Source organism: Nelumbo lutea, chromosome 3, assembly GCF_056320005.1.
Source record: "Nelumbo lutea isolate HS-2025 chromosome 3, American lotus-T2T, whole genome shotgun sequence".
Classification (NCBI taxonomy): domain Eukaryota; kingdom Viridiplantae; phylum Streptophyta; class Magnoliopsida; order Proteales; family Nelumbonaceae; genus Nelumbo; species Nelumbo lutea.
In genome coordinates, this window is record NC_142686.1 from 62,991,111 (window position 1) to 63,018,809 (window position 27,699).

General features: G+C 44.5%; 1 long non-coding RNA gene across 2 annotated transcripts; it reads left to right on the plus strand.

Moving 5' to 3' along the window:
* The first annotated feature begins 21,300 nt into the window (after positions 1 to 21,300).
* Positions 21,301 to 25,273, plus strand: LOC148865306 (uncharacterized). Of its 2 annotated transcripts, none has more exons than XR_016109396.1 (4): positions 21,301 to 21,656; positions 24,225 to 24,318; positions 24,437 to 24,806; positions 24,903 to 25,273. It is a non-coding gene; the product is annotated as an uncharacterized LOC148865306 (long non-coding RNA). The 2 variants fall into 2 exon arrangements; XR_016109395.1 differs by having other exon boundaries at positions 21,306 to 21,656; positions 24,229 to 24,318.
* The last annotated feature ends 2,426 nt before the right edge of the window (positions 25,274 to 27,699 follow it).

A 27,699-nucleotide genomic window follows, 5' to 3' on the forward strand; every position in this document is an offset into this window, starting at 1 on the left:
CATTTCAAATTTAGAATTAAAAAAATAAAAAAAATAAAAAAATTAATTAATATTTTATAACTTTTGCAATTGCATTCCAACATTTAGGGTTTGATATGCTAGAGCATGCATCATATAGGATTATTTAGTTGTTGAAATTATCTTGTTAGTTGTGAATGTGTTAGGTTTTCTTTTTTTCTTATTATTTTAATTGCTTCTTTTGCTTAGTTTATTTTATTATTTTATGTTAAATTGCTGAATTGCATATTAAAAATAATTTTGCATGCATTATATTTATTTGCATTTATTTTGTTTATTGTGTTTTTTTTCATGAATCCATTTAAGGGCAATCCAACTTAAATAAGATAAGGTAGGGATTTCACCACCCTTCCATGGCCCAAAAATCACCACCCATCACGTGTGGTTCACCCTAAACCCTAATTTAAAATTTTGATAGTGATAGAGGGTGATTTGGCCCGACCTCGTTGCGCGGGTATATGTGGGCGTGACCTTGCTCAAGCAATGACTCAGCGTGACAGCACAGCAAGCGCAGCCGCAAATCGAAGGGAAGGTCCCACCAAGTTCAGCCTGACAACTCGGCAGGATAGGCTACTCCCCGGGAGCCGCCTGGCCTGCACCTCCTCCTCGAGGCTAAGGCACCCTGAGCTACCTCCGAGCTTGGGGCCCCTTGACCTTTCCTAATACCCGAGCTCCTCCCAGTGGATCTCAGGCCACTCCCAGACAGGAACATCCCGGTCCGCCACAAGATACCCCGAGGTGAAGACACCTCGGGCCAGACAGCTTGACATAGCTTGCCACAGGTAGCTCGCCACTTGCGAGATAGCCCGGCACAGGGTAACAAACTAAAGAGCAGTTCGGCATATCATAGGAAGATCTCCTGCCTGACCACCGTACCCAACAAATCTGGGGACAACAACCACGTCCCTCGTCAGACAGTGTCGTGTCTGCCACCTTTAGAGGGTGCCTTACACCTGACAGGCATGTACCCTGCAATGACGGCCCTGCACGTGCCACCTCAGCCCTACCTGTAACGGCTGCGGCAGGCTGACAGTGGCGGTTATACCTGCCCTGTTAGAGGCCAGTGGGCCTGATGCAACAGAATTCTGTTATAAGGAGCCTACTCTCAAAGAACAGAGGTAACTTCTATCACTCGCGCCATCTGCACTCTTAGCCTTGATCCTCTCTTTGCTTCTTCCATAGAATACTAACTTAAATGTTGGAGTGTTCCCACTAGGCAAGGCCCCAGGGATTCTTCTTCTCCATCTCAGATACCTTTCAGAAGCCACGCAAGTGCTAGCTAGGAGTGATCGGATTGCGCACCATCATTTGGTGTCGTTTGTGAAAAACGCTTCTAAAAGCCTTCCTCTAAACCTTCACGGTTTTTTCTTCTCTGAAAACTTAGCACCCATGGCTTCTTCAAGCAACACCGGACGTAGCATGGAGATGGATAACGCCAGGAAACAACCCTAGGTTCCCACGGTTTGCATTCGACAGTACACCATTCCCCTCTCGGTGAACGGAGTCCCCAGCCTGAACGTGCCGTGAGCAACGACGCTTGTGGGTGTTCCCCTTCCTTCCTCTGTTGAAACAACCTTTGCTGAACCGACTGTCATCCCTCTGGTGACCAACCAAAACCAACTCGATGATTTGATGCAATGCATGCGGGCCATGCAAGCCCAAGTGCAGCAGCTCTAGCAACACCAACTTTACCAACAACAAGTGCTGCACCACATCTCCCAGTACCACTACTAGCAACAATTCCCTTAGCCACCTCAGCCTCAGCTTCAGCCATAGCTCCCTCCTCGGCACCCAGCCTCACAGCGAGCTAGGTCTCGCCGCTAGGATGAATGCCCTTCTTGCCAAGGAGAAGCCTCCCAAACCCCCCTAAGCGCCAAGCCTCCTCCCACGGCAAACAAGAAAGACTGGCCACTCCGGTCTCATCGCGGGCGGTCAGGTCGAGAGGACCCCAGCTCGCTAGGTCTACATCACCTTGGCAGTCAAAGTTCGAAACCCCACTTCTGGACAACCGGTTTGAGATCCTGGCTTCAGACTCCAAGCAGGATCCCTCTGTCCGCAGCCATCACCAGTGGCCTGAGCTACTTCCTGCGCAAACCATTCCTGATATCACGGAGGTGAGCAGCACAAATGCGGAGCCCACCAAGAAGTAGAGATGCCACCGCCGAGCTCGCCAATCTACCACCCACAACCTGGTCGAACTCGGAGGCAGAGAAGAGGTAAGCTCGGTCCAAGTTAAGGCTCCCCTCCTTTCAGTTCCATCCCCCCTGTCTCCCGAGCTCCTGGCTGTTCCAATGCCTAAGGACTTCAAGCTCCCCCCTCTCGACAAGTATGATGGGTCGTTTGACCCAAATGACCATGTAGACACCTTCCAGTCACAGATGCATTTGGCGAGGGCCAGTGAGTCTCGCATGTGCGTGGCCTTCTCCACCACTTTCAGAGGAGTGGCCAGCAGATGGTAACGGAACCTGACACCCTGACCGATAAGAAGTTGGGCGCAGTTCGTGCAAGCCTTCACGTTCCACTTCATCACCAGTAAGCGGTGTCCGCGAACTGAAGAAAGCCTCCTCAACATAGTACAGAGAGAGGGAGAGTCCATCCGGGGCTATATCAAGCGGTTCAACAATGCATGCATGCAGATACCACGCCTGGACCTCATCGTACGCCTTGCAGCATCCAAGAAGGGCGTGACGCATAAAGAATTAAAATGACACATGGTCGTCAACCAATCGGCGACTATAACCGAATTACTTAAGCTTGTGGACAGATTTATAGCCACGGAGGAAGAGATCAACCAGAAGGGCGAGGGAACACCTGAGAAGAGGAAAAGAGGAGAGCCTTCCAGCCAAGGGGACAACCGAAAGAAAAAGGATGTAGCTCGGGGGGCAAAGCTAGGTCAGTCATTTCGAGTCCCTGTAGCAGACCGAACTGATTACACCCCACTGAATGTGAAGCGGGCCGAAATCCTTATGGTAATCAAGGACGCTCTGTATGTGAAGTGGCCTCCCCGCCTGAGAGGGAATCCCAATGAGAGAAATAAGAATTTGTATTGTAGTTTTCATAGAGATCATGGTCACAGTACCGAAAATTGTAAGAACCTCCACGACGAGATAGAGGAGCTCATCTGTCGCGGATATTTAAGGATAGTGGGAGGCCGACTACAGGCCGACCAAGTCCAGCAGCAGGCCGGCCGAACAGTCACAGAGGCAACCTCTAGAAAAGAGGCCGGTTCGGGGCACCATCCACGTGATAGTGGGAGGCTCGATCGTTGTAGGTTGTACCTCAGCAGCAGCTCGGACGTCAGTTCGCGAAGCTGCCAGGGAAGAACAAAATCCTCTGAAGCGGTCGAAGATAGAAGAATCAATCTTCTTCACGGAGGACGATGCGTGAGGGGTCCACTACCCCCCCCCCCCCCCGATGACGCGCTTGTCATAAAGCTAAGGATCAATGACTTTGAGGTCAGGCGCGTCCTTGTTAACTCAGGTAGCTCGGCAGATATTCTCTTCAAAGCCGCGTTCAACTAGCTTCAGTTGCAAGGAAGTGACTTGAGGCCCCGAACACTCCTTTGGTGGGCTTCAGCGGAGAAGAAGTCAGGCCCATTGGGAAAGTGACAATACCTGTGGAAGTCGGCACATGGCCCTGCGTAGTCAGACTCAACCATGACTTCTTGGTGGTCGCGACCCCCTCCCCATACAACGCCATAATAGGTCGGCCGATCACCCATGTCCTACGGGCGGTGGTCTTCACTTATCATTTGGCAATGAAGTGCCCTACAAACTTCGGTGTGGGGGTAGCGCAGGGCGACTAGCTCGAGTCCTGCAAGTGCTATGTCGCCGCCCTAAAGGGAAAGACCAAGGTGGCCAATGACCTCGAACTGGAGCGGCCTACAGAGCAAGGCGAGGAACGAGCTGCACCCGCGGAAGAAACAGTCGATGTTCTGGCTTCAGCAGTAGACCCAGCTTGGATGCTTCAGATCGGTGCTTCCGTCCAAGAACCTCTACGATCCAAACTGGTAAGTTTCTTACTTCAAAACTTAGATATTTTTTCATGGTTTGCAGCAGAGATGCCCAATATAGACCCTGACCTTATAACTCACAAGCTTAATATTGATCCTGTAGTTAGGCCCGTTAAATAGAAGAAACACAACTTAGTCCCGGAGTGATGGAAAACGGTCGACAAGGAGGTCGTGAAGCTCCTCGCAGCTGACTTCATAAGAGAAGTCCATTACCCGAGCTGGGTAGCCAACCCCGTTCTGGTAAAGAAGGCTAACGGAAAGTGGCGCATGTGCATCGACTACACCGACCTAAACCGAGACTGCCCAAAAGACTGCTTCCCACTCCCCAGAATCGACCGCTTGGTGGACGTGACCTCAAGGCATGAGTTGCTAAGTTTCTTAGACACCTATTCAGGCTATAACCAAATCAAGATGGACCCGACAGACGAAGAAAATACTACCTTCATCATAGAGTTCGATCTGTATTGTTACAAGGTTATGCCCTTCGGGTTCAAAAACGCAGGGGCAACCTTTCAAAGGCTTGTAAATAAATTGTTTGAGCCATTAATTGGTAGAAAAATAAAGTGTTATGTAGACGACATGGTCGTCAAAACTCAATTCTCACACGAATTAATACAAGACTTGCATTCTGTTTTCCAAATTCTGAGACGATTTAACATGAAATTGAATACAAACAAGTGTATCTTCGGTGTTACCTCGGGTAAATTACTAGGATACATCGTTAACCGGTGCGACATTGACGCCAACTCGGATAAGGTTAAGGCCATCTTAGATATGAGACCACCCCGGAAGTTGAAGGAGGTTCAGAGGTTGAATGGCCACGTAGCCTCCCTTAGCCACTTCATGTCCAAGTCGGTGGACTGCTGTCTGCAATTTTTTAAGGCATTTAAGAGCAAAGGGTTCGAATGGACCCAATGTTAGACAGTTTTGTATGCCTTTAGCTTCAATCAAAATGATGTACTTTATGAGTTTATTGTAAATGAATAAAAGTACATATTTGATTCATGTTCCCTTGGTATGTTTCTATGTAATACCCTTAAATTGGACACTTAATGAGACTCATGTTAGTTTAGAATGTTCAGAGCCAGTGGGTCGGTCTGGGGAGACCTATCCTGATAAGGCTGACATTGTGGTGCCACCAAGTCGGTTGGGGTGGCTTGTCTCAGCTACCGGGGTGAGACCCTAGGCACATACAGTGTAGGATTAATTGAATCTTTGAACTAGACCAGATTCCCAGTATTGCCCTGGACCTTGGAGATTGATGGGCAAAACTGGAAAGTTACACCCGACCCCTAGACTCGATTATGATACTGCACTGGGTGTTGGATTAGGCTATCTTTGATGTACCAATCAGTGAGATCCTTAGCGGGGGTCAAAACCTGGGTATGTTGGGACAGTCTAAGAATTCATATGAGTGGGTGATCATAGTGACAGGATCAGCCCCTTTGTCGGACAAAGGTAATGATCGGGGATGCACTCTCGCTGATGGAAACCAAAACTGCCGGCAGCCGATTTCAATCGTTGAGATTTGTTTTGCAAAATATATTTTATATGAGATATAAAAGTATATATATATGATTTTGAAATGTTTGCAAAAAGGTTTTAATTCCTGGGATCCATATAAGCAGAGAGTGCAACATTGTTCCTTGCAGCCGAGGGAGAGGTCATCTTTTGTCGGGCAGTGTATGATCATTATGGGCTGAGAGGTTAAGTGTAAGATCATTGAGGATAATACCTGATGGGCTAATCTTGCATCTGCCCACAGTCCCTGGGTGTTACAAGGTGGCTTGGCCCAGGGACCACTTAGGGTAAGTGTTGGGCCCATAGAGCCCATCTGATGGGTTTCAGGGGGTGCACTGTCCATAACAGTGTATTCAGCCAGGCCTTGTAACAAAGGCTGGGCTAAACCCATGTTGCTGATGTGTAGATCAATGTTTGGATCCCACACCATACAAGGAAGCCCAACTGGGCAGCAGTTTAGAAGGCTAAATGAATACATAACCTTAAATGGGCCTTAAGCCCATTTTGAACTGGGCTAATTTGATTAGTCATTTAAAGGGACGAATTCTGAGATGGATCAGCTGATAGGATTGGGCTTAGACCCTATCCACTTAGAGAGTCCAAGATCAAAATAAGATTTAGATCTGAAAGCCTCCTAATCAGATTAGGAGATGGCTGATCTCATCTACAGATAAGATAAGGGTTATCCCTTATCACTTAAAGGGACTTCTAATCCAAATATGATTTAGGTTAGCAACTCCTAATGGTATTAGGAGCTGATCCATTTCAGTCTATAAAATGAGAAGGGGGCGGCAGCCTTTAGACATGCAATCCACAGATCCTTTTCTTCAGAGCTGAGATTACTAGAAGAGAGAATTCTGCACCCTGCAAATACTCTCTTGCCACCTCCTTCCTGCAGCCGCCGCCTCCAGTAGTTCGATCTCCAGTTCTTGAGAAAATCAAGATTGGATCTTGATACCAATCTTTTGGAGAAAAGATTGGTGGGAGTTGTATTCACAAACCGTCCAAGTGATTATTGAGAAGGGTCAAGTTCTTTTGGAAGAACACTGTTGATTCTGCTCCACACTGCACTGCGCCATCTTCAGTGGGAGCAGATTTTGAATCATTCCTTGGGCATGAACACCTCCATTGGGAGATACTACTTCTCTGTATCAGGTATTATCCCTCCCTACTCCTTTTTGGTTCAGATCTGGTTCAGTTTATGGTTCAAGAATGATCATTGAAAATATGATTTTCTAAATAGGGAATTCGATTCCCAGTTGAAGGGAGAGAAAAATTTTTGAAATTCGCCCCCTTATTCCGCAATCTTTGGGCGTCCATGTGATGGATTTCCTACCCCTTCACCCAAGACTTCTAGCTCGCATTTGATGAGCTCAAGAAATACCTCATTAGTGTGCTGATCTTAACCCGACCCGAGGAGGGCGATGTTTTAGAACTGTACCTCTCGGCAAGCGACGAAGTGGTCAGTTCGGTACTAATAAAGGAAGTAGATCGGGTCCAACGACTCATCTATTATGTTAGTAAAGTATTATAGGGAGTAGAGACGAGATATCCAGAGATAGAAAAACTAGCATACGCACTAGTAATCGTAGCTCGGAAGCTCCGCCCGTACTTCTAGGCTCATACTGTTATCGTCCTCACCGACAAACCTCTGAGGCAAGTCTTACTTAAGCCCGAGGTCTCTGGTCGATTAACAAAGTGGGCCGTAAAGCTCAGCGAGTACGACCTCCAGTACGAACTGCTATTAAGGCTCAAGCCCTAGCAGATTTCATTGTCGAGTGCACATTCAGCTCCGAAGTTCCCAGGCCGGTTGAGCACGAGGTCCCCAGTTCGGGTGAGCCCGAAGCTCCTAGGCCGGTTGAGTCCGAGCCCCGTGAGGTAGCAGCCAGTGTGGCATCTCTCCTAGTTAGGCCAAGCGCGAAATGGGATGAGGAGCCTTGGTTCCTTTACGTAGATGGCTCCTCGAACCAACAGGGCAGCGGAGCCAGAATAGTTCTGCACGTCCCAAGTGGCACAAAATTGGAGTACGTGCTACGCTTCGAGTTTGCAGCATCCAACAATGAAGCGGAATACGAGACGTTGATAGCTGGACTAGCTCTAGCCAGAGAAGTAAAATCCAAGCACAACGTTATCTGTAGCGACTCTCAACTTGTGGTCAACCAAGTCACTGGCGAATACGAAGCTCGTGAGCCAACCATGGTCGCCTACTTAGCCAAAGTCAGAGAGGCCCTGCTCAACTTCCAGTCACACTTCATTAGGAGAATCCCGAGGTCAAAGAATGCTAAGGCCGACACCCTGTCTAGGTTAGCCAGCTCCAACGATATCACCATGAGAACCGTGTACATAGAGGACCTACCTCGGCCTAGCATTCTCGGGGGGGTAGAGGAGGTCGCTCCCATCGTTCAAGCAGAGCCGAGCTGGATTGACCCGCTCGCGAGCTTCTTGCTACACGGGACCCTCCCTGCATATTGCAATGCGGCCAGAAGGGTAGAGTGTTAGGCAGCCAAATACGTCATAATAGACGAACCGTTGTACCGGAGATCCTACACGCTCCCCTACCTGCGTTGCTTCCGACCTACCGAAGCCGAGCTCATACTCCATGACACTCATGAGGGTCTGTGTGGCAGACACTTGGGGGGCAGGGCCCTCGCCCAAAAGTCACTTCGATAGGGGTATTATTGGCCAACAATGAAGGTAGATGCCATTGAGCTTGTTAGAAAATGTGACAAATGCCAGAAGCACACCAATATCCACCACCAACCTGCTGCCGACTTCAAGTATCTCACCAGCCCGTGGCCTTTCGCACAGTGGGGCATTGACATACTTGGACCATTCCTGCCAGCAGCAGGCCAGAGGAAATTCTTAGTAATAGCAGTGGATTACTTCATAAAGTGGGTAGAAGCTGAACCTCTTGTAACGATCACAACCCAAAACGTCCAAAACTTCTTTTGGAAGAACATTGTGTGCTGCTTCGGGTTACCTCAGGTACTAATTTCTGACAACGACAAGCAGTTCGAGGACATCAAATTCCATAACTGGTGCCAAGACATGGGTATCCGACAGAATTTTTCTTCAGCCGCACACCCTTAAGCAAACGGTCAGGCAAAAGTCACAAACAAAGCCATCTTCCGCGGACTGAAGGCACAGTTGGACCGAGCTAAAGGGTTGCAGGCAGATGAGCTACCTAGCATCCTCTGGGCTTACCGAACCACGGAGAAGACTGCCACAGGAGAAACTCCCTTTAACCTCACCTATGGCACCGAAGCAGTTATCCCCACAGAGATCGAAGTACCTACGCTACGACTGGAAGCACACAGTGACCAGACGAACGAAGATGAGCTACGTACCAACCTCGATCTACTCGATGAAGTAAGGGACCTCGCGTACATCAGGACCGCAATTTACCAGCAGAGAGTAGCTCGGTACTATAACACCAGGGTCAAGAAGCAGAACCTCCGCGTTGGCGACTTGGTCCTTCGTAAAGTTATGGTACCTGAGCCTGGCGCTGGCAAGCTTGGGTCCAACTGAGAATGACCTTACCGAGTGAAATGAGTGCTCGGGGAAGGAACATACGAGCTTGAGACCCTCGAGGGGAAACAAGTACCTCGGGCATGGAATATTGTCAACTTAAGACAATACTATCTGTAACAACTGAGTAGGCTACGAGCCACTCCCAGAGCCTAAGGGCCAAAATGTCGAGCTAACATGGTCTCGACACTATAAGACCCTATCGCCTCTTCGGCACAGGTGAACTCTAAAAGAACGGACTATAAGCCGCTCCTCCAGCCTAAGGGCTAAAATGTCGAGCTAATGAAAGACCTCAGCACTATATAAGGCCTAGTCGCCTCATCGGCATAGGCTAAGTACTTGTAATGCCTAAGGCGCAGGTAGTTTAGGTACGAACCTTGTGACGTATAGCCCACCCCGGCATGCAACAAGTTGAACACGTTAAGAACAACTAATAACATCCTAACCCGGGTGCAGACAGGTCGGGCATGTACCCTACTATGTTACTCACCTCGGTGTACATAAGGCTACCCCTAATAAGTATTGGAATACAGTTCGGGGTCACGATAGTTGAGGAACCCTCACTTTGGGTAATTAGCCTGATAGCCTAACAGTTCAGGATAAAATAATAACTTCAGCAAGTAAAGAAAATTGCACAAGTCTTTAGCAAAGTGAATCTTTTATTATGAAAATTTCACTACAAGAGGTTTTGTTACAAGAAAAAGAAAAAGAGAAGATTAAGCTTGTAAATACAAGGACTGATCTATTTTGGAGGCTCGTTGTCTTTTCCAGGGACCTCCTCGAGGGCAGTAACCGGGCCAGCAGCCTCTGCTTCATCGCCGGCACCTTCGTCCTCAGAGTCAGGATCATCCGCCGACTGACGCACTATGTCATCGGTGATCCGGGAAGTGGTGATGGCACTTGTGTCCAGATCGGGGTATAGGTGCCAAATCAGCCATCGGCTGAGCTTGAAGCCTTTGCGGTAGGGCTCGGTAATCACGTTATCAAACTTCGACGACTGGATGTAATTGATGACAGCTTGAACGTTGGTCTCCTGAAGGGCATCCTCAAAGATTTTTGTCTTATCCTTGATGTCAGCTCAGAGGAACTCCACCTCGTGCTCTAACTTCCCTTTCACCTCCTTGAGGCCCTACACCTCGAGCTTCAGGGCATCCCACTCTGCCCTGAGACAATCCCAGTCTACCTTGAGACTGTCCACCTTGAGCCTCAAAGCTTCTTGGACGACCTTAAACCCATTCACTTCGGCCCTCAGTCTATCCTTGTCGCGGGACAACTCGTTTTTCTTCGCCAACAGCACCTCAATAAAGCTCTTTTGAGCTGATGCGTCATTTTGTAGGCGGTGGACCTGACCACGAGCTGCCCTCAGTTCAGTATGGGTTGCACGAGATGACTTTTCGGCTTCCAAAGCCAGTCTCAGGTGCCGATCGGACTGGAAGTATAAGGCACGCACGGTAGAGTTCACCTACAAAAAAGACAAGACCAGTTAAAAAAGAGAGAGAGAGAGAGAGAAAAGGGAAGAAGGGGGAGAAGGGAATCCTTTACGAAGAACTCACCACCATGGTATGTGTGGCAGCTCAGGCACCGAGCTGACCGGGAGTGAGATCAGCCCATTCGGTGACCTCCTCCGGATAAGCAGTCTCCTTACTCTTCTGAACACTGCACTGGGGGTTCAGAATACTTTCACCCCCCTGGCTCTCCGAGCTAGACACGGTCACCTCCGCTGCATGGGCAGACTCCTCGGAAGCCTCGGCGGTGATATCAGTAGAGCAGGCCCCAGCTGTAGCCTCTGCAGGGCGTGCCTCAGGGGTGGCTCCTGTATCACCCCCAGCAACGGTCTCGGCAGACTCAGCAGTGGGCTCTGCTGCTATCTCAGGACCCTGAGACATCGTGTCCCCCTCCAAGTTGATGATGGGTCGAGTACAAGGGAGCTCGGGCTCCGGAGCCGGAGCCTGTGGAGGCTGAGCCTCGGCAGAGGCCCGCGGTGGCTCAACGCATGCCCTATTGGCTACGCACTTCTTTCTCTTCATTTGGAAGAAGAGCCTCTAACTGTCAATTTTCTCTGCCTCCCATGGGACCTGCAGTGAAGCTCGGCGTTAGTAATCCCAAAGTAAATATGTGGACAAAAAGCCGAAGTGAAGAAAAACCTACCCGGGCTCAAGCCGGCCTGGATGAGCTTCTCCTCGACTGTGAAGTCCTTGTAATTCAACCCGAGCTGATTCCACGACTAGAGTTCCTTCTTGGTCTTCCCATCGAGGATGACACCGGGGTCTTGAACGGCCACCCTCCAGTCAGTAGGGAAGGGCCACCGCGTGCTGCTCCGAACTACGAAGTAGTCCAGCTTCCAGGCCGGGACTTTACTTAGGAGCTTATGCATGAGTTTAAAACCTAGACGGGAAGATAGGTAATAAGCCCGTCTATGCCCAGGGAGAGTACCCGAAGCACTCTTCTTTATGGCCAAGATAGTACTAAGGACGTCTAGGTCAATAGAGAGGGAACGGTTGAAGCAAAGAGAGATGGTCCCAACCACATTCCGTATGGAATTCGAGTGAAGTTGGTCCAAAGTGATGTTAAAGTGCACCGATCAGGGGATGAAGAGGAAGTCGGAGCCCGGCAACCAGTTGCTCCTTAAAGACCACGATCTCGTCGGGACCGTGCTTCCATGGAAAGCTGCCAGTAGGAAGACTGTAAGAGTACTCCCCAGGAAGGTTGAACCTCTGTATGAGGTCCTGGAGTCTCTCCAAAGTCATAGTGGAAGGGCCGAACTGATCTGGCACCTGACCTCGGTGGGAGGTGGGCGCCAGATGACCCGAAGCCGCTCGTAAATCAGACGGATGGGCAGCAGAAGAGCCACCCTGCCCACCTCGGGCTCGTCGATGAGGCTATCTATGCTAGACGACATCACAAGGCGAAAAGGAAAGAATATTCAGAAAAGAAAAAGAAGCTCGGAGACTCACCACAGGAAATGTGAACTGAACTAGGGGAACAAACCAAGCTAGAAGACCCGAGCTGGGAACCTCAAACGCGAGCTCAACACTGACGTTGGGGACTTTGTGGCGAAGAAATGACCAAGGATTCCCCACTATTTATAGCTGCTGCACCCGAGCGTTAACGGTCAAGATGGAGACGATCCAACGGCTCTCAAAAAAACCGGCTACGGTTTCCTCGAGGGGAAATTAATTTAGCGCATTTTTTGGCATCTGCAAAGTCCAAACCGCGTGACGTCTGCGCGTAAACTGAACGCGACCCAAGTTCCTTTTGACTGAGTCGGAAACTAGACCGGTCCAGCTGGGTGAAACGCGTGACAAAGTGGCATGAGCACTGAAGCCAAATCCACCCGGTGCAACATGAACTCCCCGCGCTGGGTCAACACCACCAACAGAGGGAGTGGGGGGCAATTGATGGAGGGTGATTTGGCCCGACCTCGTACACAGGTACACATGGGCGTGACCTTGCTCAAGCGATGACTCAGCGTGATAGCACAGCAAGCGCAGCCACAACTTGGAGGGAAGGTCCCACCGAGTTCAGCCCGACAACTCGGTGGAATAGGCTACTCACTGGGAGCCGCTTAGCACCCCGAGCTACCTCTGAGCTCGGGGCCCCCTGACCTTTCATAATACCCGAGCTCCTCCCAGTGGATCTCAGGCTACTCCCAGACGGGAACACCCCGATCCGCTCGGCATAGTTTGCCACAGGCAGCTCGCTGCTTGTAGGATAGCCCGGCACAGGGTAACTCGCTAAAGAGCAATTTGGCATATCGCAAGAAGATCTCCTGCCCGACCACCGTACCCGACAAATCTGGGGACAGCAACCACGTCCCTCGTCAGACAGTGTGGTGCCTGCCACCTTTAGAGGGTGCCTTATACCTGACAGGCACGTACCCTAGAATGACGGCCCCGCGCGTGCCACCTCAGCCCTGCCTATAACGGCTGAGGCAGGCTGATAGTGATGGTTATACCTGCCCTGTCAGAGGCCAATGGGCCTGATGCAACGGAATTCTGTTATAAGGAGCCTACTCTCAAAGAACAAAGGTAACTTCTATCACTCGCGCTATCTGCACTCTTAGCCTTGATCCTCTGCTTGCTTCTTCCACAGAATAATAACTTAAGCGTCGGAGTGTTCCTACCGGGCAAGCCCCCGGGGATTCTTCTTCTTCTCCATCTCAGGTACCTTTCAGGAGCCACGCAAGTGCCAGCTAGGAGTGACCAGATTGCGCACCATCAGATAGTAAGATCCTTTAGGGAGCCTTGCATTTAGTTCAAAAGTATGTTGAATCTTAGGGTAACTTGTAATTACTTTCCATAACCGGCGGTTGGTGTCTAAGGAAAGCAGTTAAACGACTAAGCCTAATTGGGTTTTGTGGTTACTTAATTAGGTCCTTGCAAGAGCAAGGGGAGCCTCCCACATCCCCACCTCTTACCTGGCTAACCAAAGGAAGTGGTGTAATTCCAAGTGAACCTAAGAGGATTCACATTGGTTGAACCACTATTTTAGGAAAACTTAGGTCAGCCCATAGGTCGTGTGTTTGAATTTCTTACATTTTTTGTTAAAACTTAAATTTAAATTTTAGGAATTTAAGTTTTAAAATCTAAATTTCAAAAATTTAAATTTTAAATTTCAAATTTAATAAAAAAATTAAAAAAGAGAAAATTTAAAATTTAAAAAAAAAATCAAATTTGAGTTTAAATTGTAGAATTTAAATTTCAAAATCTAAATTTGAAATTAAAATTCAAAATTAAATAAAGAAGAAAAAAGGGGGGTTAAAATAAAATAAAATAAAATGAATTCAATGGCTGGAGTTTATGGAATGAGAAACTATTTCCAACCTGAGCCGCAAATAAATTGGAACCATGTGTTTCAACAACTGGATAAAGATTAATGGGATGGCCCAAAGACTTGATCAAGTCCTTGCAATTCGTCAACAAAGTGGCCCATACCCAACCTTGTCATCCTACTGAACATGTTCCATCTGTGCAACCTCGGCCCATCATGTAAGCCAGTGCCCTACGACGGGCCCATGTCAACCAATCATTCCAAACCAAGTGCGTGTAGGCAACGGATTTTTTCAACCCAATGCAAACCCGTTCTTTTGTCCATATAACCCTGTGTGGGAAAATCAGCCCAACTTCACTTGTAGAGCCCAAGCCCAAGAAACCCCCTACCAGATGTGCACTCTCAATGGTCTGAAGACCAAACTTACTAGGAGTATAATGATTATCCTGTGACTCAACTGGCTCAATCATGTCAAACCTACACACAGTCCCAACAACACCATCCATCTAACTCCATGGCTGAGCAATTTCAGAGGCCACAAGTGTAGAGTCAATTCCAGTAGATGTACCCTAGGAACCAAGGCCCAACTGTATCAGGCTTAGCCACAATCACCTCAGACCCATATAGTGGATGACCAATTCATGTAGCTTTAGCAACTAATCCTAACTCAGCAGCAATCCATTGCTAGATTTGAGAGCCAAGTAGGACAGTTAGTCGAAGCCAATACGATGAGAGAAGTAGGGAAATTACCGAGTCAACCGATTGCAAATCCTAAAAATCAGACACTGGGTTTCCCTCCACAAAAAATTCCCCCACCTCCTAAGAACCATCAGTTCGAAAATGCCAAAGCTATTACAACCTTAAGGAGTGGGAGGATTTTAGAAGACCCATATGAGAAAAGGAAAGTTGAAGAAGAAGAAAATGAGCAAGACCCTAAGTTGGGGGGGGGGGGGGGAGAAGGAGGAAAGGAAACTTTAAAAGAAGAGCCCATAGTGAACCAACCTGTAGTCCCCTTTTCAACCGCACTCACAGCTGGGCCATTGCGAGAAAAGAAAGAGATTTGCAACGAGGAGATCAGGGAGCTATTGAAACAATTCCACATTAACATCACTCTCCTTGATGTGATCCAACATGTCCTAGCCTACGCCAAGTTTTTGAAAGAGCTATGCACTCAAAAGAGGAAGCAACGATTGGCCCCACAAAAAGTTATGCTCTCAGCAAATGTTAGTGTAGTCCTCCTAAGCCAACTTACCCGGAAGATGAAAGACTCGGGTGCTCCTCTCATAAGTTGTGTCATCTCTGGAATCACCTTTGAACGGGCCCTTTTAGATCTTGGGGCTAGTATAAATCTGCTTCCAACCATCATTTATGAAAGGCTCAGGATTGATGAGTTAAAACTCATCCCGATAATTTTGCAACTCATTGGTCAGTCGGTCAAAAATCCTCAAGATGTTATCGAGGACGTCATTGTCAGGACATAGGATTGTTATTTCCCCATAGACTTTGTTGTCCTAGACATGACCCCAACCGATGAACTGAACCATAAGCCGATAATCTTAGGACGTCCGTTTCTAGCAACGACCAATGCAAATATCAATTGTAAATCGGGAGAAATGGACATTTCATTTGGGGAGCAAAAAGTCCAATTAAATGTTTTTAGTGGCTCTAAGTATCCAAATCTAGGGGAACATGAGTGCAAGATAGATGTAGTTGATGATCTTTTAGATACCCTATCTGCCCCTTGGTTAGCCCAGTTTGAGCCCTGTTTGTATGAACAAGAAAGTGAGTCTAAGAGTTTAGATGAAGGAGGTGAATGAATGTGTATGGCTGAAGGCGTTAAACTTAGCGCTGGTTGGAAGGCAACCCACTGTAGTTTTTACTGTTTTCTGCTTTTTCGATTTGACTTTTCCTTTTCTTGATTCGAGATCAGTTGGCAGACCTTAAACCCCTTAGGAAAACCCTATTGATTGTTCCCTTTGGCCCAAGTCCTTTGCACATCCTAGTCATGCCATTAGGGATAATGGCACTTAAGTTGGGGGTGAGAAAAGAGAGAGAGAGAGAGAGAAAAAAAAAATGAAAAAAAAAATGATTGAGAAACTAAGCCTTTAAATATGTAGAATTAAAATTTCACTAAAAATTTTAAATATTCTTTCCATTAAAAGATATTCCCAAACAGAAAAAGTTAAAGAAACTGATAGAAGAATATTGAATTTTGTTGAAATTGGCAACAAGTTATAGGAGTCAAAATTGGTCTTATTTGAATATTGTCGAAACCATTTAGAAATTGAAAAATACTCTCAAATTTGCCCCTACCAAGATAAGAAGAGAAATATTGAGAAATCAGACACAAAAATTCTTCAAATTGTTAGAGAAGTGGACTACCCTAAATAGTGTTTCAAAAAAAAGAGAAAAAAGATGACAATTGACACCCTAGACTTAGTAACCGGGTCTCTTCATCTAAGTCAAGTGTCGAGATTTGCATCAAAAGAAAAAGGGAATGCCAAAGATGATCACCTAATACTTAGTAATCGGGTCTCTTCACCTAAGTCAAGTATTGAGATTCACGTCAAATGCTGGAAGATAGCAATAAAAATAAGTGTGCATATCAAGTTCAGGGGTAGACATCCACTGCCAAAAATGATAAGAAGAATACTTGCCTGATTTCAAAAACCAATATCAACTTATCAAAACAGTATGCAAATGGAAGGGTATATAAGATTTTTATGCCAAATTTCTGTAATATTCAAAACAAGATGGTTTTACCCCTTATGCCCAATACTGATCTATACAAAGTTTGAGAAATCTAGAATCAGGATACTTGGCTAATTTTGTTAGGGATGATCTTGTAGTGGGAATGATCTCTATACTCGGTGTAATTTTAAGGCTACATCGCTAAGGACTAGCTATGGTCAAGTTGGGAGGTGTGATAACTCTGTAGTTTGATGCCTTAAAGGCAACATTTCAGGGGTATTTTTTACCTTAGAATAGTCAAAATGTATCATTTTCCCAGTTAAATTCAATATCGTGACTTCTAAGGTTCTTTGTACAAATTCTATGGAAAACTGGGGAAGTTTTAAGGATGAAATGCAATTTTTGGGAAGCTGGTGTGAAGTCCAACTGAGAGAGGGGGTGTTTTTGTGAAAAATTGAGCACAGGAGGGCACCTCCTATCTGCTAAACCCAAAATGGCGCCCCTCCTACTGTATTAGCATGCTCCCCTCTCATTAGAAAACCCTAGGACACCTTCTAACTAATTCGTTTCATCCATTCTAGGGCACTCTCTTTTTAGCATTCTAATCCTAGGGAGCCACATAACTTCTAATCTTCACTATTCAGCCTTTCGCCATTGGTGTGTCCAGAAGCGCATTGTTAAACACTTTGAAACACCAGTTTAAATTTTATAATTTTATTCTGATTCTCAAACAACTTTTAACGCAGTAAAGTGATGAGAACGGGTCGTATCCACAGGGAAGCAAGGGAAAAATAATTACGTACTTTGATCTAGGAGAGAGAACACAAAGGGGAGTTGCAAAAATATAAAATTAATCAATTAAAAAATGGAATTCATTAAAACCAAATTCGAACAGTACTGAGAATAACAAGTGCATAAAAATAAATAAATAAAAGGAACGAAATAAAAATGTCTGAGAATCCGATCAGAGGTAGTAGTCTTCGGATCTCTCCTTTGACCCTCGAACTTCTCGAGCTAGGCCTTCCGTCTTACCTAGCCGAATTTCAGATCTGCAGAAAATAAATAAAGCACAAATTAACTCTATTAAAAATAAATTTGCAGGAAGGAAAAATTAAATTGGAAATTAAAGAACATAAAGTAATTCTAAGACTGAAGAAAAAATGGTTGGGATTCAAATCCAGAGGTGGAAATAGTGGTGTTGGCGAACTACAAGTAGGAACCCTTCCTCTTGCCTGGGCGTCCTCCTCTTCCTCTACCCTTGAACTTCTCAAGATCAGTCTTCCTTCTTTCTTGGGTGAATTGACCAACCCCTTCTACAGGGCCTCTAGGACCCTTTTTATAGAAAATGGTAGACACAACTAGAAATAGGGAGAAAGATGGAGGACGACAGTTGGGATTTAGCAAAGTTAGGGATGTCCTAGTGTTTCTAATGGATGGCTAAGATGGTATTGGGGTGATCCTATGGCTGAAAATTGAAGGAGAGGGCACCCAATATTATGTAGGGCTGAGATTTGGGTGCCTAGAAATAGAGGGTGTGAATTAGAACATTTAGGGTTGAAGGGTTAAGATTAAAAAAATATGTGGTGCCCTAGATTGAATGGTTGGTATATAAGATGGAGGGAATAGTTGAGATTTAATGGTGAGGATTAGCAGAATAGGTAGCACCCTAGGGTTTAGAAGCTACAAAGGAGAGCCCTAAAATGAATGGTGGAGATTAGGAGCGGATGATGGAGATTTCACATCTAGGGTGGTTAGGGTTAGCTAAGGGGAAAAGATTATGTTAAAAAGGCTCCCTAGGGTTTGCTAATGAGAGGGGAGCATGGTAATACAGTAGGATGGACGCCAACTGGGTTTAGCAGATAGGAAGCGCCCTCCTGTTCTCAATTCCTTACAAAAACACCCCCTCTCTCAGCTGGACTTCACACCAGCTTCCCAAAAACTGTTTTTCAACCATGAAAAGTTCCCAATTTTCTACATAATTTGCATAGAGACCCTCAAATGTCACATAATTGATTTTAACTAGAAAAATGGTGCATTTTGACTACTCTAAGGAAGAAAATACCCTTGAATTGATGCCCTTAAGGCATCAAAATGCAGGGTTATTAGCCATTAAATCTCAGCCCTACGTAATATTGGGTGCCCTCTCCTTTTCTTTTCAGCCTTAGGATCACCTTAGAACAATCCTAACCCTCCATTTTAAACCCTAGGGTGCCCATATTTCTGCAAAAACTCAGTTGTCGCCCCCCTCTTTCTTTTTAACCCCAATTTTATCCACCATTCTCTATAAAAAGGACCCCAAGGGCCCTAGAGAAGGGGTTGGTCAATTCACCTAGTTCAGAAGGCTATGGTTTCTTGAGGAGTTCAACGGTTGTAGAAGGGAATGACGCCCAGATCTTGTCATAAAGGGTTTCTGCAAGCAGTCTAGCCAATCTGCAACTACCGCTACTAGATCTGATTGACCATCCTTTATTTTCTTTATTTTCTTTCATGTTATTTTTATTTCAGCAATCTTTTATGTTTAATTTCTATTTGTTTGTGTGTTTTGTAGATCTGAATTCGTCTGGTTCAAGGCTAAGGTGTCTCGAGGGGTTCGAGGGCTGAAGAAGGGAAAGATGGCCAAAACTTGTCAGGAGGGGTTCCTGCAAGCTGTCTGGCCAATCTACAGCTACTACCACTGGATCCGAATTTTGAATCACTTTTATTTATTTCTTTTGTTGCTTCCAATGCTCTTTTAATTTCTGAATTTTAATTATTGTTTGGTTTAACTCCAAACCTTTAATTTCAGCATTAATAAATTTTATTTTCATATTTTCTACAATTCTCAATTCCATTTTCTTTTTATTTGTCCGAAAGAAAGAGGAATAATAATTTTTCCCTTGCTTCTCTACGGGTTTGACCCCTTCCCCACCATGTACTACATTGTTTAAGGTTATGTGAGGATTGGAAAAGTTTATAAATATCTAAACTAGTGTTCCAAAGTGGTTAATGACACGCTTCTGCCAACACCACCTGCTAGAAACTCAAAAACCCTATTCTTCTCTACCAACTTCTAATAAGTTGTTGCATCATTGCTGCTTTCCCAAGCCATAGTCTCCAAATGATCTATTTTCCGCCACGACATTTTGAGGGCTGAAAAATAAATAGCAACATACATATCTCCCTGCCTAGTAGCAATCACCTAGTTTCTCAATCAGTAGGCTCTAGCAACATTCTCACTCTATGAATAAGTTACCGCTACACCATCCCAAATCTCCTTAGTTGTGTTAGCCCATAGAAAGATTTTACTTATAGGGGGTAACATGGAATTGCATAGCCAGGTCATCACCATGTAGTTCTCTTGAGTCCACCAGGAGTAGTTAGTCTTAAGTTTCTTATCTTCACCAATGACATACCCCAATTTTCCACGAGCTCCAATGGCTATCTTTTCATATTGTGATCATTCTAAGTAGTTTTACCATCCAACTTCATTGTAGTGATGGTCCTTACCCTGAAGGGGTCACTAGCACCCCATCCATATGGTCTCATTTCACTTGTAGAATTATATTCAACTCCACAACCCTCCATAACTCCTAGAACAAATTAGGAAATCAGTTGAAGATGAAAGGAAAAAAAAATCATTGCCTTTAGAAACCTCAAACACCTCCCTTGTACCCTAGAAGCCCCTTTCACCAAGATTCCCTTCTCCGTGGAAGCAGATAGAAGGAAAAAAAGAGGCTACTACATCCTCAAGAGACTACCAAAAAAACATGGGACTTGAACCACCCTCTCCAAAAAACACCAAGTAACCCCCAAATGTAGGAGTGCCCCTTCCTATGTCAAAATTGAAGAGTGCTACTATAATCAGGATTCTTCCCTTTCTCCAGTTCTTTCTGATTTTGGTGATGAACCATAAACTTGCTACAGGGGATTGTAGATCCATAAAAAAATCCAAAAATTGGGCTCTATAGAAGTCCTCAATCAGCTCTTTACCTCATCATGTAGTTGGTTGATCTAGGGCTGCATGATGGAATAGCTCAAAAAGTCTCTAAAGATGCTTTGATACTAAGTAGAAACTACAAAACTCCAATCTGTTTTATTACTTATGAAAGAAAGGTAAGAGAAAAGAGAATTCTACAAAGAAGAGAGAAATAGAAAGGAATGGAGAAAGCCAAAAATTAATCTGGCCACCCCTTTCATTAACTTATATACTCATCCAAAAGAAAAAGACTACAATGACAAGTATGCCCTTAATAAGTCAACTAATACTAAAAACACATAAAAGACATTCTTAATAAAACATAAACTAATGGGCCTTGGGCCCAATAACTATAACTAAGCTATATGAACAAAACTAAGTGTTATCAGCCCAATCTCAACAATTGTTAATGATTAAAATGCTCCCAAATATGTAGTTCCTATAAAATATAAAAGGAGCTTAGAGTTAACATTCTTTGGGTCATCCCAAAGCTATATTAAACTATCAACCTAGCTACCACATCAATCCCCCTAGTTGGAATGAATTCTCTGAAGTTGAAAATTAGAAAAGCAAATTTGTTGTTTTCATATATTAAATTTAGGGGTTTTTTCAGTAAACTCCACCTCAGAAATTGAAATCTCAAAGAGGTTGGTATGGAATTCGAAACTCCCATCACCCCCATCTAACAATTCTGAACTTTTTTTCAACTCCACCCCCCGCACGTTAGCCAAAAAGTTGAAATGTTTTTACTATTATGCCCCTGGATGCAAAAAAAAATAAAAAACAGAAAATGGAGACATTTCGAAGCTCCCTTCTCCCAAAGTTTCAACTATCTTCCCCATTTCGAACGTCGAAAGATTTTTTAGAGGCTCCCTACATTCGTCGTTCGGTAGAGGTCCCGTTTCATCATCGGCTGAAGGAAGCTCGATTTACTCACCGTACAAAGAAATCAAAGACATTTGTTCGCTCCTTTCGTCCCTTCGTATTGAACATTGTAAGATTTCTCAAAGGCCCCATATACCCATTTCGAACATTGAAAGATTTCACAAAAGCTCCCTGCATTCACCATCCAGTAGAAGTTCTGTTTCATCAATGATCGAAGGAAACTCGATTATAGTAGGATTTACTCCTCCAATACCCTGTGCCATTGCTCTGAGTGTGGTAAGGAACTAGCTGTGAGGGGATTCAATTCTTTAATGTGTTAATATGGGAGCTTTACTTTGCATTTGCCATTGCCCGTTGTGTTGTCTATTGAATTGGAGTCGGAATAGCTCCACTCTATTAGGCATTCTATCACACTATTGTTGCTCTGTACAAACAAATTGTTTGGTGAGCACCCTGTATTAAATGGTTTACCATTGGGACTTAATTTCTTGGTTTTGTTGAGTGATATTTGACTTCTGTCATTGCTTATATGAAATTGAAATGGTACGCTATGTGAGGATTGTCTCTTATGCTAACGTAAGGGTGTTAAATTCCCGATAGAAAATGTCAGGTGCCAAAGTTGGGATAAGGTGCTCCACCAAACATTTTAGGGAGATGGTGAATAGTTTGGATCACAAGCAAAGGCTCCAATAAATAGATCTTGAGCTATCTACTGACATCGTGGGACTCAAATAGCCATTGCTTTACAATTGGTGGAAGGACTGTGAAATTCTATGAGACCGATGTTGCATTGATAATGGGGTTTGGCCTATCGGGTAGTACAGTTGTCCTATCGGAAGGCCTTCCCAATAGGATGTTCATGGATTTTTGGCTTGGATGAAAATTGTTCTGCCTCTGTAGAGTTAGATCTGGTGTGGCATAGGTTGAAAAAGATAGTGTTGTTGGATAGTGAGGAACACATTGAGGAGGTGGTGAAGTTGATTAATTTGTTCTTATTCGGTCGTGTTTTGTTTCCCCAAGGCAGTTCGAGGGTGAACTCCTTCTGGGTTGGATACGCTGATGATTTACAACGTACCGGTGATTATTCTTGGGGTAAATGTGTACATGAATACCTGGTTCATGGTCTTGATCAATTTGTTTCTCATTGTGGTTCTGGATTGAGAGGAGGCTCATCCTTGTTTAGCGACTGCCTATTTGGATGCAGCATTGTATTGATGGTTAGTGTGGATGGTATTCATTATTTTTTTTATATTTATAATTTATGTAAATCCCATTCAATTGAGCATCACTTATTGGCTGTTTGTTTTTCGTAGACATGGCTTTACAAGCACATAACACTTTTCACTCCTTTAGTTCCCAATTCCAGTCCTGGTCTGTTCAAGTGGTGAAACATGGGATACTAGTGGAAGCTAAAGAGAGCTGATTTGTTGAAGAAGCTAGGCCGGAAATGGTTTTCACTTTTGTTCCTCTACTTATGGTGTTTGTGGTTTTTATTTGTTTAATTATGGGGAGACCCAAGATCTCGTATGGATTTGTAAACCCATCAGAGGTTCTTGAGGTTCTAAACCCTATTATTGAGGAGCTGGCTTTAGTGGAGGTTCGATCAAAGGGTTGTGTAAGTTGAACTAATGATATTATTTTTGTTTTTCGTGGAGTCCTTTATGTGACCGAAGTAGATGGAAGCTGATATAGAGTAATTAACCTTTGGTGTTCTTATGTAGTTTGTGGATTCAGGGAGCCATAACATGGGTGAGGAACCATTATCTGATAGAGAAGACCCTGATCACGAGTGGGGTCAGAGAGGGAAAAAAGTATTATTAGCATAGCATACATGTTTTGAGTTATATATAAGATGTCAAACTTTGGTGTTCATATGTAGTTTGTGGATTCAGAGGGCCATAGCGTGGGTAAGGAACCATTTTATGATAGAGAGGACCCTGATCATGAGTGGGGTTGGAGGGGGCAAAAGGTATTATTAGCATAGAATACATGTTTTGAGTTATATATAAGTTGACAAACTACTTGTGTAAAGATTTGTTAACCAGCTCATAACTTGATTTTACATGGATTTTATAAATTTTGTGTTGAATCTATGGAATATCAAATTTTGTGTACGAAGGCCAACTAGTACGCCTCGACGAGAAAGCAAAGCGAAGTACTTCGTGATGAAGTTAAAAGGCTTCATGCAATGTTGACAAATAATGGTTTGGATCTGGATGTAGTATCATTTAGTGAGGGGCTGATAGTTCTGGCAACTTGCATTCTAGAAGATGACGAGTATGATGCAGATCTGCCTGTTGGAGTTGCAGGTGGCACCACAGGGGCAAAGCAATCTCCCAAAAGGACTAGCATTGTAGCCCCATCTTGCAAGATCGTTAATGTGTCTCCCTTCATTGCCTCCACATATAAACACAGGTTTTCCTAGTCAAGGAGAGAATGTTGCAGTGTGTCGCTTTACCTACCTCCTGGGCAACAAGGGCAGGTAGCGAAAGAGTTAACCATCATTGTAAGGTCCAAAAGAGCAGTGAAAGGGAAGGTGAAGTGATAACTGTTGGTGTTGTCTCGGTGTTGTGTAGGGCTGAGTTGCTTAGTATTTTAGTGACTAGTGGACTATGTGTTGCAGTTTGTGGATGCACAATCTTTGTGGACTTCTTTTAAGATGAAGGACTTGCTCTCAGAGAAGGACATAGCAATTGTGAAATAGTTCTTGAACAACTCCAAGAGAGGGCAAGTGCACATGATTGTATATTGGATTGTGTCCATTTAATTGATTTTCTTTAAATTGGATTTTGTCTATATTATTTTTTTCTTGTGTAATGAGGTTGATGAATGGTTATTCTCAAGGCAGTGAACAATTAGTATGGAGCGATGGTGTGGCGTTTTTCACCCCAAATTGTTTGCTGCGCCTCTTCAACTCGAAAGCGTGGGTTACAACGAGGTATTGGTTTGGTTTAGGGGGTGTTGCATGTCATACAAGAATAATTGGCAATCTGGTTTTTGAGGTGGTCCTACCCATAAAAATCCCTTGTTCTAATTTGATGTGATTGGTTGTGTAGGTCATAGATGCATATGGGTTCTTGTTAATGGCAAGACCTACCAACACCATCAAGATATGTTATATTTCTTCGATGACACCGGTATGGGTTGTTGCTTGCAATGTGGCTAAAATTCACACAGTCTGGCGATGCATTTTGTGATATAATCTCAATGTTGTGTGTTTGTAATGCAACTGTATTTCTCGGATGCCCACCATGATGTTCTGTATCAGTGGATAAAACCCAAAAAAATATTGATTTGTGATAAGGTTTTCATACCACTATCGGGTGACTCACAATAGAAGCTACTAGTGGTGGATATGTTGCACCAAAAAATCGAATCTTACAATTCCTAAACAGCAGTTGCCACTAAGCTTATGGAAGAAGCATGGTACGTATCATCGAATTGATTTTTACACCACTAATTGGGTATAAGATAAGGATTTGGTTTGCTAATGTGTCTTTTTGATTTCACATTATATGGTAGGAAGCAAGTTTGAGAGAGAAACTGGCACCATTTGTTGTTGGGATCACCAGTTGGCCGTTTGAATTCGTGGAATCAGCCACAAAACAAATTGGATACGTGTTATATAGTGAATTCTTAGGTGATAGGGTACTTTTGTGATGGTTATTATCAATTAGTAAAAAAATTGATTTTTGTTTTGTGCAGTGGTAACAAGTGTTGTGTGTTTGTGATGAAGTACATAGAGTGCTTTGTCCAGAGTGTGGATTTTAATTTTGATCCAATGAGTACATATGAATTATGTGTGTTAGCACACACAAATATATTTCATTAGTACTAAAATATGATACATTTACTATAGGGAATGATTTATGTTATTAAGTGGAAAATAGGGGTACAACTCATCCAGAATCATATCCCAAGATTTGCACATGTTATGAAGATTAAAAACCATTTTTTGTATAACACGGTGTGATTATGGTGAAATACAAAGATGACTTAAAAACCATTTTTTCTTTCTCTCATCTAACCAGTGTGAGTAGATATTAAGAATGCAAATTATTGTATAGAGCATATATAACTATGTAAATGTATAGTTGAATGGATTAAAGAAATGTAAAATTTTTTACCTTATCTTCAAAGCAATGTTTCCCCATTATGTGTGTGGTGTGATTATGGTGAAATACTAAGGTTACTTAAAAATCTTTTTTACTCTTTCTCTCATCTAATCAATGTGAACAAATATTAACAATGCAAATTATTGTATAGAGCTAACGATTGAGCATATCTAACTATGTAAATGTACAATTGAATGGATTAAAGAAATGTAAATATTTTTTACCTAATCTTCAGAGCACTGTTTCCCCATTATGTGTGTGGTATGACTTGTGACCAAATATTTGCTCCACAGGTATTGGTATAAATCAATGTAAAATACTTTTAAACAAATAGGAGGGTGTGGGTTTGGTGGGCACGACATACATCCGCACCCGTCGGAGCAACCAGTGGGTGGTTTTACCATTTTTTGCATGCTATTTTAGAGGGGGCACGGGGGTCAATGGGCAGGGATACCACCTCCACAGGGTGGAGTAATGTCCCTGCAGGAGGCAAAGACGCCCCGAACAAACAAGGAAGTCTGATGGTGGGAAACAATGCTTTTGCAGAACCACTATTTCCCACCGTCGGTTTGGGGCGTTGGGCTAATGGGCGGCCAAAAGGTGTCAAGATGCTCGGTGGACCAATGGAAACCGGTGGGTGTGGGTTTGATGACCATAGGACACGTCTACACTAGCAAGAGCGACCAGTGGGTGGTTTTTCCATTTCTAACATGTTATCTCGCAAGGGATGGGTGACGGTACCACCTCAACGAGGTGGGGTGAAGTCCCCTGTATGTCACTTTGGGAGGCGGAGATGCCTGGGGCTAACAGGGAAGCCCAACATTGGAAAATGATGCTTTTGCAGAAGCACTATTTCCCACCGCCAGTCTGGGTCATTAGGCTGATGGGCTGTTGGAAGGTGTCGGGATGCTTATTGTTCCAATGACAACAAGAGGGTGAGGGTTTGGTGGCCATGGTACAAGTCCATATTCGCCGAAGTGGCCAGTGGGTGGTTTTGCCATTTCTTACATGTTGACCCAAAGGGAACACAGGGGTAGATGGGTGGTGGTACCACCTCCACAGGGTGGGGTGAGGTCCCTTGGATGTCCTCGTGGGGGGTGGAGATGCCCCAGGCTAATGGGTGAAGCCCGACAATGGGAAACACTAGCAGAAGCACCGTTTCCCACCTTCAATTCGGGTCATTGGGCCGATAGGCAGTCAAAAGGTGTGGGTTGGTAGCTACGGTACATGTTTTTATCCACTGAAGCGGTCAGTGGGTGGTTTTTCCATTTCTAACACATTGTCTTGAAGGGGGCACGGGTTAGATAGGTGGCGATACCACCTCCATGGGGTGGGGTGAGGTCCCCTAAACATCCTCGCAGGAGGCGAAGATGCCTCGGGCTAACAGGAAAGCCCAATAGTGGGAAATTGTGCTTTTGTAGAAGCATCATTTCCTGTCGATGGGTGGCCAGAAGGTGTCAGGATGCTCAGTGGGCCATTCGCAATAGTAGTGTGTGGGTTTGGTGGTCACCAATTTCATTACTAGTAAGCACCTAAAATATAACAATTTTTTTATCAAGCATTGACATGTGAAAGAGATAAGTGCATGCAATTTCATTTGACAAGCAAGTCAAACCAATAACACAAGAGCATCTGCAGATGGGTCATTGAGGTATGGTACTATTTCAAAACAAGCATAGAAAAACAAACTAAAAAAGCAAAGATCAAGGGAAATCGTTACACGCTAGACTTTCACCTCTATTGGACTTCCCCTACCCAATGGAAGCCTTGCATGTGCTTCTATAGTGTCCCATGTTACCTATCGCTTGCAATGAACCTCCCTTCTCAAACTTGGTTGACTCTAGTTATGAGACCATGCCACATCATTGCTGCCAGGCTACCGCTATCAGAATTACCATTTGATCCAATATAGATATGCATGCTCTGGTCGTCATCGGAGTCGGGTTCTATGCCATCATTCGAGCAATCCACATCCATCATAGGTTCATTGAAGGAGGCAGTGATGTTCGATGATGTGTTGTTGTACTGAATAAGTGTCTATATGTTGCTTTGGTGCTGAAGTCTTAGGGTGCAACTCTCCTCGCACTAGATTGTGTAATCTATCTTGGCAATGCGTGGGTCAATCCCAAAACTCCCATAGATAGTGTGCACGAATGAATTTAATTCTATGCTCCCATTGATAACAATGCCAACTAATTCGCCAT